Source organism: Strigops habroptila, chromosome 4, assembly GCF_004027225.2.
Source record: "Strigops habroptila isolate Jane chromosome 4, bStrHab1.2.pri, whole genome shotgun sequence".
Classification (NCBI taxonomy): Eukaryota; Metazoa; Chordata; class Aves; order Psittaciformes; family Psittacidae; genus Strigops; species Strigops habroptila.
Window position 1 is genome coordinate 3,708,049 of NC_046358.1, and position 19,082 is coordinate 3,727,130.

At 44.0% G+C, this 19,082-nt stretch overlaps 1 long non-coding RNA gene across 4 annotated transcripts in view; it reads left to right on the forward strand.

The window, feature by feature from the left end:
* Nucleotides 1–18,793, forward strand: part of LOC115607165 — a 57,126-nt gene extending 38,333 nt beyond the window's left edge. Inside the window, exons 4-6 of one of the 4 annotated variants that reach the window (XR_003991118.1) lie at nucleotides 4,477–4,544; nucleotides 16,799–16,953; nucleotides 18,037–18,793. This is a non-coding gene — a long non-coding RNA (uncharacterized LOC115607165). Of the gene's footprint in view, nucleotides 1–4,476; nucleotides 4,545–7,432; nucleotides 7,990–16,798; nucleotides 16,954–18,036 lie in introns of those variants that run through there. The other 3 variants (XR_003991117.1, XR_003991119.1, XR_003991116.1) reach the window with 3 other exon arrangements.
* The last annotated feature ends 289 nt before the right edge of the window (nucleotides 18,794–19,082 follow it).

Below are 19,082 nucleotides of genomic sequence, written 5' to 3' on the forward strand. Positions count from 1 at the left end.
GTTACTCTCTGCTACAATTATTATTAATAATGTGATTATTACACAGCACCGGGGGTTATGGCTGATGCCTTCCAAATCAAATACATTAACAAATATTTGTTCCTAGTTGCTCCTCTCCTTGGTTCCAGATGGGAAAAGGAGAGAGGAGCAGGCTACCCTTGTGATAACCTCTCCTGCTGCAGCAGGACATGTCAGGAGAGCGCTGCAGACCATTAGGAATCCCGAGGAGACACTGCAGAGCCCTTCAAGCCTGCTGGCGTGGCTAGGCAAAGCACCTCATGGGGAGTTCCTTTCTTTGCAATTCAGCAATTAGTATGAATTAAATGCTTTTGAAAGAACACCAAGAAAATGGAAAGACAACGGAAAGATTCTTTCCGTTGTCTTTCCCATGCCACTGCCTTCTGCCCCTCTGCCACAGTCATTTTGAAGGGTTCATTGATAATACTTGCTGAGAGGCCTTAATATTAGAAGACAAAAGATAAATAGCAATCACACAGCTAAAATTATCTGTTTAGTTTAAGTAACACAAAAATGTGTAGTAAATATTTATAGAAAAGCCAGGTAAAATACAGGGCAGAATGCTCCAGAAGGAAATAATTTCTACAAGTGCACCATGAGCAACATTTAAGAGCAAAGCTGAGGTATGAAACACGTCCTTTAAAGGAACCATGTTGAAACATGCTCTTGTATTTCTCTATTTCTCTCATTGGTAATGATACACCAGTATTAATTGATGGATATTTACTGATTTCATGAGTGTCCACTTAAGTTGAGCTTCATCATCTTAAAGAAATTGATACAATTCAGGGTCTTTGCCCTAAAAACTAACACAGGGAAATTTAGCGGTAGCGAAGTCTTTCTCCCAGGACTCTTTATCACAGAGGGAGATGCAGCCCTGGGTGAAAGCCTGATGCAAAATGCGTGTGATAGCAAACTCCCACCAAAACACTGGATCAACAGCTCCGTTGCACATTAGGAAATCAGGGAAAAACAGGTCTTAGACGTTACAGTTAGGAAAGAGTGAATTTTGGCACTTATGAGGAATGTGGCTGCACTGGGACATAAAGATAGCACGTTATTAGTCTGTAAAAGTCTGTGCTGTGACCACACTTTCTGGTAAATGGGGTTTTCTGTGACCCAGTTGATCATAGTGGTCTGTGTTTGTATGGCACTGAAGCACATCAAGGTGTGGTTGACCTAGGCGAGTAAATAACCTCACTGAACACAGGGGGTGTATTTGTATGCTTAAAATTAAGTGTGTGTGTAAGTTTCATGTTGAATTGGCCTTGGAGAGACAAAGGATGTTTTCTGGGGAAAGGACAGGAGAGGTGGCGCTTGAGAAGGAATGTGTAGAGAAATCCTTTGAGAGAGAGAGTGGTTACTCTTCTGTGTAGTGGCACCCAGGAAAAGAGAAAATGGGAACACGTGCTACATAGGGCTGTGGAATCCGCTCGGGTCTGGATGTATGATGTGGTAATGTAAGTCAAATATATAGCACCACAGTCTACTCAGATAGAGAAATGTGTGTCTGTGAAGCGGATGGGTACATGGTCACAATATGATTCCCCATTTTTATTCATGTTTCATATAGTGAAATAAAATAGTAGGGTAAATAAAATGGAGATAGAAGTATTCTTACAGGAGTTGCATATGTAGGCTTTTAAGATTTAACTTTCGGTGTGTAAACAGGACAGTAATTTCTGTAAGCACCTAGTGAAAGTTTCTGTGTGTGCTTGTGGGATAGAATTTCCAGGCAAGAAGTTGGAAAAGTGAATGCTGTGCGGGGCTCCTATAAACCTCTAAGTCTTTCCATTAAGTCTCAATGTCTCAGAAGCCCTTATGTCTACAAAGACAGAAGCTGCAGTGCTGTGGTAGCTAGAGAAAGATTTCATTGTATGTACATGTGCCTTCCTATGCATACGTGTGAGTTCACGGCTGTGTTTTGGAGTCTGTGCCATGTAGAGGGGAAGGTAATATAAAGGGGGAAGATACAGGTTTTGATAATATAAATGGCACCATCTTTTTTTTTTTTTTCCCCCTGCTGTTTGTAGTTCTAATTCCTAAAGCATTGTGGTTTATCCTGAAAGAAAAGAGGGTCACACAAGTATATGCTTTGGAAACTTTGATTAAACAACGTCCTGGTGCAAGACAGTAATGGCTCTGTGTGGGTTGGAGTGTTTCGTGTAGCTTGGGCTTGGCACAAGGAGGAGAAATAGTTCTTTGCAGTTGGTAGCAGGGAGATAGAGTGTTTCCCTCCCCATGCAAACCAAAAAGGATAGATGCCCTCAAATTTCCTATGGCCTATGTCAAGAAGGGTATTTATCGCTGATTTAAAAGCATACAGAAAGGTAAATGCAGGGGCTGTTTTTTTCCCCTGAGTTTGCACAGAAAATAATTGAAGGCAAACACTGTATGTTATAAGGAGTATATTGGTCTGTATATGGCATTCTTTTGTGGCACATTCCAGACCCAGAGGCCTGATCCTGCTGTGGGTGAAGTTAATGGCACATTTGCTATTGATTTCAGGGAAGGAAGGAGCAGACCACAGCCTAACATGAGACAGGTGAAAGCTGCTCCTGCAGAAGGATGCTGCCCATTACATTTAGGCCCACAAACTATTTTTTCTTCATGTCCTGGGCAAGAGATGGACATGAATTGTTCATGTTATAAGTGTGATGAGGATTGTTTAAAAATGTAAATGTCGTCTTTAACATTGCTGAACTGAAAATGTAAAAGATTCTGCCAGTGCATGAAAGTGAAACTGGCTGAGAACAAAAGTGAAACCAACAGGGCCACTTTCACTCCCCAGGCTGAGATGCAGAAAAGTAAATCCTAAACAGGTGATGCTGAACAGTAAATTTGAATTTTAAAGTTTGATTTTATTAGTGTAAAAAAGTGTTGCTAGTGGTCTAGATAAAGGTTTCCCCTAAGACAGGCACTTTCTCTTGATTGTATCTCTTTAAGAAGCCAGAATCAGTTAAAAATGTTGATTTTTTTTTTTATTTTTTTTTTCTGTATGATGTTAAGGGGCATCTCTACATGTTGCCCCCTTTTCCTTTTTCATGCTTTGCATTGCAGGTTTGCAAGCCATTTACACTTAGTATGCTGGCAGGAGCATGTACTAGAGCAGGACAGGGCTCACCTTGCTTTGCAAAAGTATGGGGGACTGTCATCAGCAAGTTTCTAGAGAAGGGGGGGAAAAGTATCTTTTTAAATATATGAAAATGACTGTAGAATGTGTTTTAATCTATAAAGCACTAAAAAATGAGAGACAGTGTAGTGAATGGGAGAGAGAGACATTCAGTTCTTCCTGCCTGGTTTAATAGGATCAGCAGGAGACAAATGTACAGAAAAGTGGGCAAAGACCAAACAAAGCAACAGCAGAGGGTAAAAAAAAAAGCATAGGGTGCCATGGAGAAAAGGGAAAATGGAGGAAAGAAATGGTTTAGATAAATTAACATTGTGCAAAATTCTTCCTCCGTTCACGTTTGTCAATGTCTAGGAAGCTGGGTGGAAAAATACATGTGTGGCAACAGGCCGCTAGGATCTAAGCGGTATGAGGAGGGTAAAATATGTGGAAGGAGAAGGGTAAAAGATGGAAGAAAAGATTTCACCCCAGGAAGATGCTTTTTTGAAAAGAAAAAAAAAAAGAAAAAGGCAGTTTAGTCATAAATACTACACCTTCCAGTGCTGAGGCTTTCTGACCATGGCTTACATTGGTGCTTATTAAATGACAAGCCGAAACAATGAGGGTTGTGGCATTGTGGTACACCGTGAATTTGTACTCGTTACCTGAATTTTTTTTCCTCTCACATTTGTTTTAAAACTTGTAGAGGGAAGAAGGGCATAAAACCAGTGTAAAGACAGTGATTTTAGCTGGTATCTTCCTCACAGGTAAAGGGAGAAGGTAAAAGTCTCAAAACTACAGGCCCGTGTAAATTCTGCAGCATCACAAATAAGTACAGAATTACACAAATCACAGAAAAATGGGTAAAGTAAACACCAGATTTATCTGAGAAGTTATTCAGCTTTTAAAACAGGGGAGGGAAAAGTTGCTGTGGGAAGGAATCTCTCAGGACTCTGTCCCTGATGTAAATGGCTTAAAAAAAAATAAATCTAGATTTCAATATATGTAAAATCAATTGTATTTTTTTCTTTTTTAATGTAAGATCGTGCCATTTGTAGATTAACTGTTGCTAATGAGATGGAGCATGTAGCAGTATACAGGCCTCTAAGACCTGAAAACCAGGTCTGGAGAATCTGGTACTTCGATTGACCGGATACGGAGCTAATTTTTGCCATGTGTATCTGACTTATCAAAAACAATTTTGAGGGCTGTAATTAGATAGTAATAGGAGTTTTAAAAGTGCTTTTCAGACCAAGAGGTACAAAGCCTTGTAAGAGCCAGATCATTTGAATGTGCAGAAATGGGTCTAAGCATATAGTAATTTTAATCTATTCTCTCTCATATTCTAGGGAGTGTGTCAGAGCCCCTGTTCAGGACAGCAGGACGCGGTCCAAGCAAAGCGAGCATCACTTCTCAGGTAAGGTGCTGGTTTTGATGGCTTTTGATGTAGAGAGAAAATAACTACTGTTTGGATGAAATAATACCTGACCTTTAGGTTTTAGTGGTTTGGAGTTTATTGTCATTTCAGACAAACCTAAATATTTTGGTTTTATTTTGAGAGAGGTGAGGAGGCAAAGTGTTGTGAGGGAGGCAAGTTAATGCCAAGTCCTTCTGAAGTCTGGTCGGTTGCATGAGAACAGCAGTGCTGACTGTGGTACACTGGGTTTTCCCATTAAAAGATGCAAATGATAGGATGTTATTGAAAGACAGATGTATTTGTGATCTGTGGTGTGTGTTTCAGTTCACCTCATATTAGAATAGCAAATAAATTGGAAGTGGATGCTGTGATCTGTGGTTGGTCAAAGACAGGACTAGAAAAAAATCAGTTCTTTCTAATTGTACGTGGCTTTATTGTATTGACAAATATATTTGATGCGGTAGCAATTAAAAATAGTCCGGTTTGATTAAGTTCAAGGAATGATACTTGTTTTTAAAGCATGCTGGTTAATTAAGCAAGAGTCAGTAAATGGCATAAAGCTGTAGATAGGATGCTTTATGAGAAAATGCAATTCCTTGAGGCCAAATTAGTCAATAAGTAACATTTTCTGATCAGGAAAGAGGCTGTATTTCGGAGATATTTTATACTTTGTGTAAGCTTATTATACACCAATAGAGAGAGGAGCTGTGTTAAAGTGTTGGACTTGTTATTGTATTACGGTACATCACTTGTTCTTTCTGTTTTGAATTGTTGATTCAACTCGGATAATTTAGACAAGAGAGAAATGTAAATTCCATTTACCAAATGGGACGTTCGCAGCATTTAAAAAAGAGAGAGATTCAAAAGGGTTAGAAGTCTCAAAAATCTAGAATGTTGTTCTGTGGCCTTTTAAAAGGCAAAAATCTAAATATTTTCACTGGCAAAATAATATACAATATCTAAACCCAGTATAGACTGCTGTTAGAAGAGCTTTGAAATAAACAATACGTGAAGACAGGTAGTTAGGATTTTGCAGTATTTTTCTTCCCCTATTCTCCCTCTTTTTTGGCAAGGAAAATGGAAACATTTCTTTTAAATATAAAAAGAATAAACAAGTACAATTGGAATGAAACATCATGCCTGATATTTGGGGAAAATTGTTTTCTTGTAAGCATTTTGGTTTTCAAATGTAAGTGCTGTGAAGGAGTTCAGATCTCCAAAGTTGGTGGGGAGAAAATGTTTCAGCATTTTTGTTCCTACCTGAGGAATCCATTTTAGGAGCCCATTTCCCCTCTTTGCAAAATACATTTTTATTAGATCTCTGTATTTGGGTTAAGAGTTACTTAAAATTTCTTAATTAGGTTAGACTGAAATTCTGAGTGATTTAAAAAGAAGGATTATGGTAATATGACAAAACATAACACTATTTTCATTGAAATCCTTAAATAAAGCCCTTTTAACATGCCAATTTTAAAAATCTATAAATTTGGGGTGTTAAAATAGTACCAAATATAAAAAGGCCGAACTCATAATGGAATGTATAATCCTGTACCAGTGAGCAGGGATTTTGTAGGTACGTCTGGAACATGGGAGGAGGTCATTTACACCTTCAGTTTGGTTTTGAGCATTTCTGTTGCAGTCTTGTCCTTTTTATGACTTAATTAGATATATGTAAAATACTTCTAAAATGTTTGTGGTTGATTTGGAAAGGGAAAATGTACAGAAAGAGGTAACAGTGTAGGTGCGCTGAGCTAGATGGGAATTGATTGTGTTTTCCCAGGAAATTTGGGAAAATAAACCAAAGGAAAAATTGCTACAGTGAGGAATAAATTCTAAATAATTGTATTTGTGCCGTTTGGAATAACGTGGCTGTGAATTGTCTGGAAAAACCTCTTGTAAGTGTCTGAAAAACAATAGCACAGAAAAAGGCTTTCCAATTGTGTTTTCTCTAGCTAAAGCTCTTGGCTTGTAGGCTGATTTAAGGGACCAGGTATTAAAAAATAAGCTTAAAAAAAATAAGAGCTGTAGATGTGCTTTTCTTATTGATACTTTGGCTTTTTAAAAAGGAAAACGTATTCTGTGTTTCTTTCCCCTGTGTTGTTTATGGGCTGAAATAAATAATGAATTTGCAGTGATTTATTTTTTTTTAAAGATAAGTTATTTGTATGGAAAAATCTGGCATTAGGTTTGTTTTCCTCGTATTTTAATTTTGGAGGAAGAGCAGAATGTTTCTGGATATTTGCATTTGTTTCAAGAGGTTGGAGCATAAGCCAGATTTCTGTGTAGTCTGTCAGGCAGTTACACGTCTGAGCATGTTACAGTTTGTAGCACTACAAATTAGAGCCATTTGACTTGTATTTGCTGCACAAGGCTTTCATTAAAAACATATATATATCGCAAATAAAATAGGTGTAGAGGGGATGAGCTCTGCCTGGGTGCAGGGGGTGTCTCGGGGTGCAGGTGCTGCGCTGCGGAGGGGGGTCAGGGAGACCCAGTGGGTTTTACTCTGAGGTGCTGCTTCTGCATGAACTTGTGCTATCTGCCCCCATCCCTCACTTATTTACAAATGGATTCTGACTCTGGGTCGGTTTTTAGTTCGTTGGGTTACTCCTATGCACATTTTTTGCTACTTATATTAAGATAGGGGCTGTAGGAGTGCTGTGTGTTAAGTCAGACGTACGCTGAGCCCCTACGTGAAGGGTGTATGGGCAGGAGGACAAAACACGAGAGCGTGGCGGAGTTTTCACGTTACTTTTACTGCAGGATAACCCAGCATTTCGTGCTAACTTTGTCCCAAAGTAAAGCTATTTCTGAGTTAATTTGCTTATTATTATTTTGAAACAAAAAGAATATAAATTGAATTAAAAACCCCAAACAACAAAAACAGTTGGCAGGAGGTATTTCACCTGCTTTTTATTAACTGGCAGGGCGCACACAATTAATATCACCGCTGCCAGCAACAAACAGCAGTAGCTGGGACCAGAAACCACACTGCAGGAGTGCAGAAACCGACACAGCAGCGGCGGGCCGGGGCCCAGGGCTGGGCCGGGCCGCTCGGAGCGAGCACCGCCGCCGGGCCGGGTCGGGCCGGGGGTAGCTCTTCCTCTACGGGCCGCAGAGCACTCGGGCCGCTATCCCGGGCGGGCTGCCGGGGGGAGGCCGGCGGCGGAGAAGCGCTGACGAGGGGCCGCAGGGGGGGTCCGTCGGCGGGTGCGGAGGCGCCTCAGCGCGGCAGAGGGTTAACGGCGGCGCGGCCGGGCAGGATGGGAGTTGTAGGCACCGCGGCATGCCGGGAGCGTCGTGAACGCCGCCGCCATGGCGGGACGCTTCGTTACCGCCTGCCTGCCTTCCCGCTGCCGCTCACGGGCAGCGCTGGCTTTATCCCCCGCTCCGTGTCGATCAGCCCCGGAGCGCCGGTTCGGGTGCCCGCCTCAGGCGCCGGCAGGTCAGTGGCGGGTTTGCCCCTCTCCCTCCTGGAGCCGGCCGGGCCGCGGGTGTCCGGCCTACCCCGGTGCCGGTGAGGTGCCGACCCGCCGGGCAGCGAGCGGGGGCCGGAGCCTCCCTTTGCCGCTTGCTGCCCGTGAGGGAGCTCTCGGCGGCGGGGCCGGCCGGGCGCGGGGCGGGCGGCGGAGCGGACCGCGGGGCGCTCGGCCTTGGCCTGGCCGGGCCTGACCGGGCCCCCACCGCGGCACCGGGCCGCGGGGCACCGAGCCGGCAGAGCCTCCCTGCGGGCTCGCCCGGAGCCTCTTCGTCCCAAGCGGGAGTTTGCTCTTTCTAAACAAGTTCTAAGGCTTGTTTGCGTGGTTCCCGCTGCCTGAGCGCTCCGGTTGTCCCGCTGCAAGCGCTCGCAGGTGGCAGGAGGGAGGGTCGGGTTTATCAACAAGTTTGGTTGGGGTTTTAAAGTGGTTTTCTTCTTTCTTAACGTGAAAGGGAAGAATTAAGGTGCACGAAGGTGCTGAAGTGCTTTAGTTACAGAGGGATAAACCCAGGAAGCAAACAGGGCTTGGTCGTCTGCCTCATAGCAAGGTATTTTCTCCAAGGACAAAGCAGGGAGGGGAGAAAAAGGAAGACAAATATTACATGTTAACTTAATTTATACTAATAGTGGGCCCAAAGGGCAAAGGCAGCTTCTTGTTAAGCGTTCTGATGTTCTAAAGCAATGGGTTAATTAACTAGAGGTACTTTATTTTATGTATGAAAGGAATGACAAATAATAGTATGTGCAATAAATCAGTCTGAAGTTAATTTGGTACATCTTGTTTGGATTTTATTTTGCTCCTCCTTAGTTTTTGAAGGCAAATCTTGAGAGAGAGTGGAGCCGTGCATCAGCAGTTGGCTGAACGGAGCTGAGCATGCTTAAACATCTCATGGGAATGGAATGGAAAAGATTCTTGTGTCTTTTTGTCCCTAAGAGTAATCCTTTTGACATGCAGGAGACAACATGATTTATTTGTTAACTAATAAATGAAGGCGGGCAAAGAAAATAACACTTTTGAAGTCAAACAAAAAAGGGGAAGTTGCTGTAATAGGTTTGTTTTCAATTGCACTTGTTACAGCTCAGTTCTGAGAGGATTCCCTCCCTTATAAGAGATATATATATGTCCTTTATACATCTCTCATATATTCTACATTCCTATATATCAGTCAAATGGATTCTGAGGTGGATATGTACGTTTACAGTGGGTCTAACTTGAAAATGCTGCTGGTTTTTGTCACCTTAATTTCTTTTTCCTTTAATCAAATTCTTCAGGCCCCTTACTAGATGCGCAGCAGTTTGGTTATATTTGCTATCAACTGCTTATCACCCGCACACTCTGAATTGTGCTGGCAGAAGAGATATTCCTTGCCTCACTGACTTTGGGAGTAGACAAACTGTATGGTTTGGACACAGTGGCTGAAGGTGCTGTCTGACTTCCTCCCTGTGGATGTGCTATTTATAGAAATCCTCATGGAACAATTTTTAGGGAAGTGTTTAAATTAGAACCTTAATGTCATTTGGGGCAAGATAATACTGCATTCTGGAATGTATGCATAATCAGCTCCCTTGGGATGTTACCTGAGACCCTGTCTTTTGTTTTTCCACCTTTTAGACTGTAGTTTTTACATACAGCACCTAGGGCAGCATTGAAGAATTAAGAATTAAAAACACAGATCATTGCTTTTCAGCAAGGCTGCCATACTGTAGGAAGACATTTTGGGTTTTACTTGGTGGCTTTGCTCTTTGAGAGATCTCCACAAAGCGGGGAGTTAAGCAATCATTGCTCAGCCATCCATTTACATCTTATTTTTCAGTCCTCAACTGTAGCAAGTTATTCAAAGAGAAGGAATTTTGTTTTTAAGGAGGTAACTTCCCACTCAGTGGCCAATGGAAAGTTAAGTGATGGAAGCAATCTGATCATCAGTGTATGTGTTAAGTGCTATCAGTGGCACTTTCACTAGTTGCTGAAGCAGAGGAATGAATGGATTATAAGGATTAAACTCCCTTCATCCCCCTAGAGGTGAAAAAGTCATGTGAAAATGGAAGGCTCATTTGGTTGGAGGCAGCATGAAAGACTTGGAAGACAAAAAGAGTATAAATTTTATCTCTAAAGGATTTCTTGCACATTTTTTCCCTATAATAGGTGGCGGGATGTGAGCTACAGACAGAATCTCAACGCTTACAGGGCAGAAACGTGACTGTGAAGGGATTCCATGAGTGTGAATGAAACACGCTTGGTTGTTGGATTCCTGAAAAATACATTTCTCCTATGAGGGTGCTGAGGCGCTGGCACAGGGTGCCCAGAGAAGCTGTGGCTCCCCCATCCCTGGCAGTGTTCAAGGCCAGGTTGGACACAGGGGCTTGGAGCAACCTGCTCTAGTGGAAGGTGTCCCTGCCCGTGGCGGGGGGTTGGAACTGGATGAGCTTTAAGGTCTCTTCCAGCACAAACCATTCGATGATCGTAAGTCTGATTCTTTAAAAGAAGATTATCCCTGTTTGTAGCAAATGATTTCTCTTGTTCTTTTCTTGGCTTGTTTGAGTTGGAAGGAAGTCATGGGCTTTCCCACTAAAACAGTGGGAACACAGTGTTAGGACCACAGCAAAGGAGAATATTCTGAGCTGATTTGCCTGTGTCATCCTACAAGGCTTCCTGCTGCAAAAAGAGGCTCTTCCACCACTGTCGCACACTGAACAAAATCAAAGCATGCCAGAGCTTGGTTTGGTAGCAGAAACTGGGAGAGCGATGGTTCACTGCAGCCTGCAGCAGCGTTTTTGGGATTGGTTTATTTATTGTTCCTGTTGTTCTATTGTTTTTAATGGTATTTGTAGGAATGCTTTGGAGCCAGGTCATCACTACCATTTAATTTTCATGGATAAATGAAAGATAAATGATCTGAAGAAGGTCTCCAGGGGGGTAGTGATTTACATCCCTGAATAGATGGCCTTCTCGTGGGGGCATCATGATGGTGTCTTCGGTCTTACATCATTTACTTCCTCTTATTCCCAGAAAGAAAAAACAGTCAAAAGAGAGGTAACAGTAAGCTCCTCAATAAGCTCCTCCCATACGGGAAAAAAAAGAAGCTCAGTACTTCTAAAATGGTTGTGCAGTTGGTACAAAATCTGTTGGATGTGGCTGTTATAGCAGCATCTATAGGAATAGAAATAGCAAGAGAAGAAATAGGAATTTTGGCATTCCCCTGGTCTCTCTCCAACTTGTGAAAATCGTGGGATGGAAGGAAATGCCATCTTTGGAGCTACTTACTTTGTTTTCTACAGTGCCTTCATAGAATCATAGACTAGTTTGGGTTGGAAGGGGCCTTAAAGCTCATCCAGTTCCAACCCCCTGCCACGGGCAGGGACACCTTCCACTAGAGCAGGTTGCTCCAAGCCCCTGTGTCCAACCTGGCCTTGAACACTGCCAGGGATGGGGCAGCCACAGCTTCTCTCAAAATGTAATCAAAGCAGGATAGTTAATAAGTGGGATAAAACTCTCCTTTGTACTTGTTTCAGAGTAGCAGTGGTAATTTCTGTCTCAAGTCGTTCTGTAGAAAGAAAGTCCAAATGATTGCTGCTGTTATTGTGGTGTTCAGGCAGGCGACACCTTGGTTTAAATTACTAAGGCAAATTGAGTTTTTCTCTCCCACCTCAAACACAAAGAAGCATCGAGTTAGAGTATCCAGACCTTACCTATTTGAGCAAGGCAATATTCTACTACCATAAATTCCCCCAACTTAATATCGACCTTTAATGCTTCTTTTCCTATTACCATCCAGAACATTTTGATGCCCTCTTGGCATCAAAAGATAAAGCTTAGACCCCCAAAGTCACCTCCTCAGATGCCATCTGACTGTGAAAGGACCTCAGTTCGTGCCCCTGTATTTCTCTGCCTGCCAAGGTGCCCATGGCCAGTGGTCATTCACAGTCGTATGTGAGACGGGAACCTGAAGCTCCAATCCCATGTCTAACTCCACAGATACATCTCCTAAGACCTCTGTTGCATTCCCCCCAGGACCTCTGAGGTATTTAGGAAAGAGGGTTATGGGAAGAGTGTGCATGTTGGTAGAACTACTACTGTTTGGGCAGGGGATAGTGCAGTGCCACATCGCTGAAGCTGATGGTTAGGGCAGCCATCAGCAGTGATGGGTACTTGGGATCCAAATCCCTGTTGTGATGGGGAGCAACGTACAATCCTGGGAATGACTGAATCTCCCAGGGTGTTTTTAAAGTGTCAGCTTGAACGGTTAGAATTTGAATGGCAGAATGGAAGAATTACAGAGAATTTGAAGGGAAAAAAAAAGACATACAGAAGCATAATTGGGTGTTAAAGATAGGAAACAGATCTTTTTACTCACAACTTCTGCCCCTGATAGGGTCCTAGTTGAACTCTCTGCCCTCAACATTTCCTCATGGGCAAATGACATTGTATTGAACGGGAACTCTTCAAAGTATAATTCATGTTTGTGAAATACTGGAAGTGCCCAAGACAAAGTCTTCTAGAGGTACCAGGTAATGACAGGGACACCAGAGCTGTTTGGCAGGTAGATACTCAAGGAGACATTCAAGGAAGACAGATTTTCCTTAATAGGATATGATGGAGAGCTAGTCCACTGGGATACGGAGGAGGTGAAGTAGTTATGTGGAAGAGAGGAAACATTGCATGGCTCCTGTCCCATGGCAGCTATGAACTGGCTTGTGCTTGGCAGAGTCTCTCGGGGACAATAGATGCATTGGAGGGGGCTGGAGGGTGGGCTGTAGACACAATCTCACATTCAGTATACTCCACAAAAGGACGCAGGGAAAGAGGGTCCAGTGTATATAATGTAGTGCACTGGGTGAACAATAGGTTATAGATGAGGAGACAAAGGTTTATTATCAAATGCAGTCCATCATCTGGGTCTGGAAGTGAATGCATCGTGTAAGGTGACGCTGCTTGTTGGCAGTGATGCGAGGGACACGCATTCCTGAACTTTGTTCATTTTATGTGGACAAGCATCTGGATCACTTATGTACAGTTACGAAACCAGGTAGCAGAGACATCCAGGATTAAACAATGAGAACACAGTATTTCGTTTCTACAGATGGTATTTTCAGCTCAAAATCAATACATTTCAGTGGGCTGTAGGACTGAAGAAGGTTAATCTTCTGTTGCCATGGCCCGTATTACGTCTCTCCACTAAACACATGCTGCACTTAGACTTGTATGCACAGTATGTACAACTATTAGAATTATTTTGGAGACGTACTTGTTTTCCAGTGATTGGTGATGGAAAAAAACCCCAGTTTTATATGGATGAGAGGATCTGGAGCTCCCCATAGTAATCACTTCTGAAAACTCTAAACGGGGAATGGCAACAAGAAGAGCAACTTGGAGATTTTACCAGAGACTTACCTGTTAATCCATAGTAGGTAAAAGTAAGAAATCCCTAAATGAAGTACTAGAAGTTTGTAGTATATTGTTCTTAAGAGGAATAATAGAAACATGGAATGGTTTGGGTTGGAAAGGACCTTAAGATCACCCAGTTCCAACCCCCTGCCATGGGCAGGGACACCTCACACTAGACCATGTCACCCAAGGCTCTGTCCAGCCTGGCCTTGAACACTGCCAGGGATGGAGCATTCACCACTTCTTTGGACAACCTGTTCCAGTGCCTCAGCACCCTCACAGTAAAGAACTTCTTCCTTATATCTAACCTGAACTTCCCCTGTTTAAGTTTAAACCCATCACCCCTTGTCGTATCACTACAATCCCTGATGAAGAGAGTCCCAATGAGTCCTGCTCTAAGAGTCCCTCTCCAGCATCCTTGTAGGCCCCCTTTGAATGGACCTTCTCATAAAGAGCAGTGTGCATCTGCACGACGTGTTAAATTTATGCTCTGTAGACTCAACTAGTTAGTAAGCCAACTACTGTCTTGCTTTAGGTTCTGTTTAGCTTCCATTGCCACATTTGCCTGGAGTGACTTCTTGTTGGGAAATGTGGGACTTTAATCCCTAAAGCAGAAGGACAGGTTGCTGATGCTGGAAGTTTATTTAGGAAACAAGAAATGTGTAGCTGTTACACAGTGTGGTAACCTAAAATGCCTGGGTGGCTCAGTTTTAAAACTAAGACTTGTGTTTCAAACCAAGTGTTTGCAACCTTCACATAGAAACTATAGTCAAAAGTGCAATTGCAGGATGAGAGGCACACAAATGCTTACTTGTTTATTTATTATGGCACTAACTAGTACCAGTTCCATCCCTTTCTCTCAGCCTGCTGATGCCTGACTCACTTGTACCTGTAAGCTCTGCAGAGCAGCGGCAATGGGCTCTCTGTGGTTGTTCAGTGGCTGGGTGAGCTGGGTGCCCCTTCTTCATGAGTGCTGAGGCACTTTGTGTTAGGCCCACAGGAGTGCTGTAGGGACTGAGAGCAAGAGCCAGCGAGCTGCTGCTGTCAAGGCGTGAGTCTAAAACATACATCCTCAAACCTCTAATTGCTGGGGAGCATGTCAGGAGTGAAGAGGGCTACAGAAATGAAGGTGAACATGACCTGACAGCGTGTGCTTGCAGCCACGGAGCTGCTGCGAGGGCTGGAGCAGCTCTGCTCTGGAGCCAGGCTGAGAGAGCTGGGATGGGGCAGCCTGGAGAAGAGAAGGCTCCTGATGGGGGGACCTTAGAGCAGCTCCAGTGCCTAAAGGGGCTACAAAAAGCTGGAGATGGGCTTACTGTAAGGGCAGGTGTTGATAGGACAAGGAGTAATGCTTTAACCTGCCAGAGGGGAGATTTAGATTAGATATTAGGAAGAAATTTTTAATTTTGAGGGTGCTGAGGCACTGGCACAGACTTTTCCCAGAGAAGCTGTGGCTGCCCCATCCCTGGCAGTGTTCAAGGCCAGGTTGGACGCAGGGGCTTGGAGCAACCTGCCCTAGTGGAAGGTGTCCCTGCCCGTGGCAGGAATTGGATGATCTTTAAGATCCCTTCCAAGCCATTCTTTGATTCTATGAAATACCTGCTTCCAAAGTAGCCCAGATAATGTGCTTTAACACATGCTTAAGATTTACACAATGGATGGAGCTGAGAACCTCTGCCCCAGCCCTGCCAGTCCTACTGGCTTTCCCTTGCATCATTGCAGCTGATGGAAAACCAGTTATTCCATGTGCTGTGCAACAGCTTCAACCAAGAGCACCTCACCCAGCATTGAGACACTTGCCAGCCCTTTCAGGCAGAGGAGGGAAAGCTGAGTTCCTGGGTGAGTGCCTGATAGCCTGTGGGGTTGGGGGAGTATCATGAGCCCTGCCAGGGGATGGAATATGTGCCTAAGAAAAGGCTCAGGATTGGGAATACCACACAAGCCATTGTGCCTCACTCCAGCATTAGGATCCACTGCTGTTTGAGTTGTCTTGAGAGGTGTACAGTTCTGGTATTCCCAGTACAAGAAGGACACGGAGCTGTTGGAGCAAGTCCAGAGGAGGCCACGAGGATGATCAGGGGCTGGAGCATCTCCCATGTGGAGACAGGCTGAGAGAGTTGGGGCTGTTGAGCCTGGAGAAGAGAAGCTGCGTGGAGACCTCAGAGCAGCTTCCAGTGTCTGAAGGGGGCTACAAGGATGCTGGAGAGGGACTTTTCATCAGGGACTGTAGCGATAGGACAAGGGGTGATGGCTTCAAACTGAAATAGGGGAAGTTCAGGTTGGATATAGGGAAGAAGTTCTTTACTGTGAGGGTGGTGAGGCCCTGGCACAGGTTGCCCAAAGAAGTGGTAAATGCTCCATCCCTGGCAGTGTTCAAGGCCAGGCTGGACAGAGCCTTGGGTGACATGGTCTAGTGTGAGGTTTCCCTGCCCATGGCAGGGGGTTGGAACTGGATGATCTTAATGTCCCTTCCAACCCAAACCAGTCTGTGATTCTCCGATTCATTGGCATGTCCAACTGGTTCCTGTAGAGTTCTTCAGTTAACAGGATGGACAGTGAAGGGCCCATTCTGAGGTATTCTGCTTTTTGCCATCACTGTGCACTGAGGCAAGGTGTTTGGGACTACGGATTTAGGCAAAGAGACACTGCAGTGCTCAGCACCGCAACAGCCAGGCCCGTTATTGAATCTGGCCTCCCTGCAATAAGTGTGAGTAATGGAAAGAGAGGCATGAGAGCAGAATGACTGTACAGGAGCAGAGCTGCACTTGTCTTGCTAGAATGAAAAACATCTTTGTAAAGGGATAAAATTAGCGCTGGGTACAAGAATGCCATTTAATGAAACAAATGACTACACCTCTTCTTGGTGGCAGGAGGAAAGTGACACATCCCTGTCCTGCTCACAGGGTTGCTGCAGCGTAGAGTGGGACAGCCAGGCTGGGGTGAGGAGTGGATCCCAGCACTGAGGGACCCTGGCCATCCACCTCTGTATGGCTTGTGATAAGAGGTGTCTTCCTCAGGTACTGGGAGAGCAGGTCCTGTGAGACACGGAATGTGGTCTCCTTGGGATGAGCAATTGCTGCTGAGGTGTTTGCGGCAGCAAAGCCACAGAAAAACTTAATAGAATTGGATGTCTCTTATTATTAGAGGCTCTTTTATCCCCTATTTGTTGTATTTTACTTCTCTCTGCTATATTTTTCCTTTCGTCTCCTTTTAATGTCTTCCACTCTATAGTTCTACATCCTTATTTTTTATCCGTATTTGTTTACTGCTGCTTTTTTCCTCATGCATGTCCTCACTGCTTTAGCCTTCCTAAATCATAGAATCATAGTGGTTACAGTTGGAAAGGACCTTAAAGTACTTTCTCTTTTGTCTCTCTTGTGATCTGCCATACAGTTTGGCCACCTTCCATACGATGGAGCAATGTACCTGGTGGGCTGACTTAGGCTTGCATCAGCACCCTGAACCAGATTGCATCTGCGGTCATCTGGAACTGACTACATGCCTGAACTGATAAAAGAGGCTGTGGAAACACGGATCTCTGGGGCGAGGTATCCTCATCTACATGTGTGTGCTTGTTGCTGTGTGAGTACATTCAAAATGCCTGTCTGCTTCATCAGCTCCTTTGGGCTTTGCATCAGGAAATGGGAACAGACCTGCAAAGCTCATGGGAAAACTAGGATTCACCTTGAAAAGGGGGGATATGCTGTTGCCCAGGAATGTGTGGTGACCGTAAGCAGGAGACCCAAAACCCCTCACTTGACCTTTGGATGATTTTTTCCCTTCCAGTGAGTCCCTTTCCCTGCCTGTGACTCATCTTCTAAATGTAGACTAAGATTCTCAGAGGACTGCCTTTCTCTCCGAACAGAGTAGCATAAAAAATAGCAATGCTGTTGAATAACCAGCATTATTTTTTAACACAAAAAAAAAACCCCCTTGAGGACTGCCTTGCTGTTTCTGTGCTGCTCTGTCAAGGGATTTATTGGTTCCCCGAGAGAACAGCAGAGCAGGTTGTCTCCTGACTGCAATGGGAAGGTTGTTCAGACAAGAGGTCTTGGGAGCAGCACAACTGCAGTAGGGTGGGCAGTAGGTGTTGTAATAAAAGATAGGTGGGCTCTGACAAAGGCCAATGAATCTTTCATAGCTTTTATATGCTTCCTTCCCTGTTTCTGACCCATCTGTAATCGGCAGCATCCGTGAGGAACTGCAGATGTGGAAGCATCCAGTAGGAAGTTGCCTGCTCCCTTCAGCAGGTTGCCATCACCCATCTCCTTTCCTCCAGCCTCTGTGGACACCGTCCAGCTGCCCAGTGCACTTCTGTTCTTGACACTTGGTAACCCTGGTGATCATAGAATCCCAGACTGGTTTGGGTTGAAGAGACCTTAAAGCTCATGAAGTTCCAACCCCTGCCACGGGCAGGGACACCTTCCACTAGAGCAGGTTGCTCCAAGCTCCTGTGTCCAACCTGGCCTTGAACACTGCCAGGGATGGGGCAGCCACAGCTTCTCTGAGCACCCCGTACCAGCACCTCACCATCATACCGTTACCTTCCCCCCCTCACTTCAGCTCTTGTTTTGTCTTAGACTGTATCAGATCTCTTACTCGAGCCAAACTGGTTCCTTTTCTCTTTTCAGATGCTTTTGCTGTATCCTGTCTCTTTATTGCCTGGTCCTCTGGAAGACGCAAGAGTGAGAATCAGTGGTATGTCCTTACCCTGCAAACAGTCTGAGAACTGCTTTGACAACCGATGGAACAAAACAGTGTGATGTGGCCACAGCTCATGCTCTTTCTAACAAGTTACAATTGCTCTGTGGTCCCAAGGAGAGCTGCTCGAACCTCCCTCTGATCAACTGTGTTCTTTTCTCTGACTGTAACAGCATTGTTTCTTTTGGCCACACAATGTTCATGCAAAAATGCAGATGAAAGCAGGTTTACTACTTTAATCTTAAGGAAAATCAAGGAAAGGTAAGGTAGGTCCCTGCGAGGATGGATGCCTCCTGTTGTGGAATAGAGTGAAATCCAGTGACATGCTCCCTCCCATTAGATCTGATACAACTGCTGGATGATCAAGAGTAGTGTCTAAAGATCAACCATAAACCTATAGGTCAGGCAGTAAGACTGTGACTTGACATTTCTCGTTGCAGTGTTTGATAGTTTCATGCCTTTAATCTGCATCACTGCAGGCAGTATATTATTGAATCCAATGAGGTTTGAATCCCACTATGAATTTCATTGTTTTCCACAAGTGGATTATGAAGAGAAACCTTTGATTTCTATTAATTATGTCTCTGAATGGAGGGCTATTGTATGTATATATATATATATTTAATAACAGGAAATGTAGCAAACATTTATTTTTATTAAATTAATAAACCAGATAAACCTATCAAAGCATGTTTTCATTTAATTTCTTTGGTCTTGTTCCCCTTTGCACTTAATGATCCTTCATTTATACTGTCTCATGCATCCCAGGACATGCAGCTCATTGCGTCAGGTAGTTGATGTCATACAAGTGTCTTGTTTCTAAATAAGAGCTTTGAGTTTGCAACAGTCTTTGTAAGTGCATCCACATCGCACCATGGTCTGATGGGGACCTCAGGGTGCTACTTGCGTGTTGCGTTTGTGGTAGCACCTAATACAGGGCCTTTCCAAAGAAAAAAGTAATCTCTTTGAGGGATTA